A 2,420-nucleotide genomic window follows, 5' to 3' on the forward strand; every position below is an offset into this window, starting at 1 on the left:
TGTAGCGCCTGACAGCAAGACGTTGCACTCTACTGTGCAGCGCCTAACACTCAAGCGCCACACATGTGCAGCGCCTAATTGTAAGGAGTTGTAAAGTAGAGTGTGATGCCTAGCTGTAAAAGCATCTCCAGCCGTTGTGCGCACTGGGAGAAGAGAGCCCCGCTGTGTCCGCGTCAGGCGCGTTCCTCGCACTGCTCTGGCCACCGTTTACAGCCATTTCGCAATCGGGCGCATACCCCTCAAGCGACTTGGGCTCAGCCCGTCTACCCCTTCTTTTCTGATTTGTTCAGGAAAAAAGGAAACCCGCGAGAGGGATTCGAACCCGTGACGCTCATTCTAAGCTGTGATAACCATCTGGCCAAAGATATCTGATGTGATTACTTGCATCTTCTTTCTTCCTTTGTTCTCTTGCTTCTTTTTCTTTTTTCTTGTTCCTTTTTTTTAAGGTTTAGTTCTTTTGTTTGTTTTCTTTTCTCTTTTACTAGATGCGTGAACTATTTTTCAAAATCAGTGAACTCTTCTTGAAAATTGATGAACTATTTTCAAATTTGGCGAATTTTTTTAATACGAATTTGATGAACTTTTTTTTTAAATCCGATGATTTTTTTTTCAAATCCGATGAACTTTTTTCGAATTTGATGAACTTTTCTCAAACTTGATGAACTTTTCTCAAATTTAATGAACTTATTTCAATTTCGATGTACTTTTTTTGAAATTGGATGAACTTTATTCAAACTCGATGAACTTTTTTTGCAAATTCAACCACTTTCTATTCAAATTCGATGAGCTTTTTTTTCAAACCCGATGAACTTCTTTCAAATTCAATGAACTTTTTTTCATTTTCAATGAACTTTTTTCAAATTGGGTGAACTTTTTCCAATTTGATGAATTTTTTTCAAATTTGATGAACTTTTTTTAAATTCAACCTTTAAGATATTTTCTTAAAAAAGGTCATGAACATTTTTCAAACTCGATGGACATTCTTTCAAATTGATGAACTTTTCCCACATTACTGTACTGTTTTCATTTTCATGAACTCTTTAAATTAGTGAACTGTTTTGAATACATGGACTTTTCCGTATTCGTGCTTTTTATTTCAATACGCGAACTGTTTTTGAAATCTGTGAACTGTCAGTGTTTTGTTTACATTAAAAAGAACACACTTTTCCAAAAATATTTTCAAATAATTAAAAAATCAAATCGCTATAGTAAATGGTTCCAAATAAGGTGTAATAAATTGCGCGGCTATAGTGCTCTTACAAATTTTTCCCTGCAACTAGTCGCTAGTTCCAACTTGTTGTGTTGGTTAGCCGTACTCGTTCGTTACAATCTCAGTGTGAGTTCGATCCTCCAGTTTGATACATTTTTGGGTTATTTTTTCCGTGCGAGTGAACAAAGTAATGCTGGGCCGGCCCAGTAGGAGCTTCTTTGAGCGCCAGTAATCAAAACCTGCGCTGAGAGCGCCGGTTAGGACCTCCCACGGCCGGCCGGGCGTCGAGGAGGCTGGGAGGAAGCAGGGCGCGGCCGGAGCGAGGAAGGTGCGCGTGCTCGATCATGAAGCCGCGTGGGCTTCCGGCGGCGGCCGGTGTGCGGCGAGGCTCCGACTGCACCTCCCGCGCCTCACCACCTTTCTCATCGTCTTCTCCATCGATTACTCGCTCAACATCGTCTCGTTGTCCACCCGCCCGTCCACGCCCAAGCCGTCATAGACGGTCATACAGCCGCACACCGCGCACCTCACCGCAGCCTCCGTCGGAGTCACAACCTCGTCGAACGGCATGAGCTACCCGCGCTCGCCGCTGCACTATCTGTTCCGATTCGTGGACACGTGCGGGGAGCCGGTGCCAGACGAGGACGTGGTGAAGACGCTTCTCGACAAGATGTTCGACGGCGAGAGCCCGTACGCGAGCCTCCCATCGGCGCGCACAACCGTGTTGGGGGTTGACGGGGGCGGTGTTCGCAGAGCTCATCGAGGAGGTGCAGCCGGACGTGATCGTGGAGCTGGGCGCGTTCCTGGGCGCCTCGGCGCTGCACATGGCGGCCGTGGCCAGGAACTTCTCGCTGTCCCTGGCCATCCTCTGCGTGGACGACTTCCGCGGCTGGACGACCTTCCACGCCCGATTCCACCGCGACGTCCTACAGCTCGAGCTGCTCTGCCGGGCGGCGAGGAGGAAGCAGGGCGCGCGTGGCCGGCTGGGCGTCGAGGAGGTGTGGTGGAAGCAGGGCGCGACGATGTGGGATCCATCTCCTGGTCGCACCGGCGCGTGAGGAGGAGTGTGTCGTGACCGTGCTTCCGGTGGTGGCACGCGTAGTCCGCCAGCCGGCCCCGGAGCTCCTTCATCCTGCCGCCCCCTCCTCTGCGTCCTGCTTCTCCTCGTCCAGTTGCTGCTGCTAGCTGTGGTGCTGCGGGAATGTGTATG

The 2,420-nt window shown here is 49.0% G+C and overlaps 1 pseudogene; it reads left to right on the plus strand.

Moving 5' to 3' along the window:
* Positions 1–1,445: 1,445 nt before the first annotated feature.
* On the plus strand, positions 1,446–2,268 carry LOC119333388 (annotated as a pseudogene).
* Positions 2,269–2,420: the final 152 nt, after the last annotated feature.

Source organism: Triticum dicoccoides, chromosome 7A (genome assembly GCF_002162155.2).
Source record: "Triticum dicoccoides isolate Atlit2015 ecotype Zavitan chromosome 7A, WEW_v2.0, whole genome shotgun sequence".
In the NCBI taxonomy this organism is placed as follows: Eukaryota; Viridiplantae; Streptophyta; class Magnoliopsida; order Poales; family Poaceae; genus Triticum; species Triticum dicoccoides.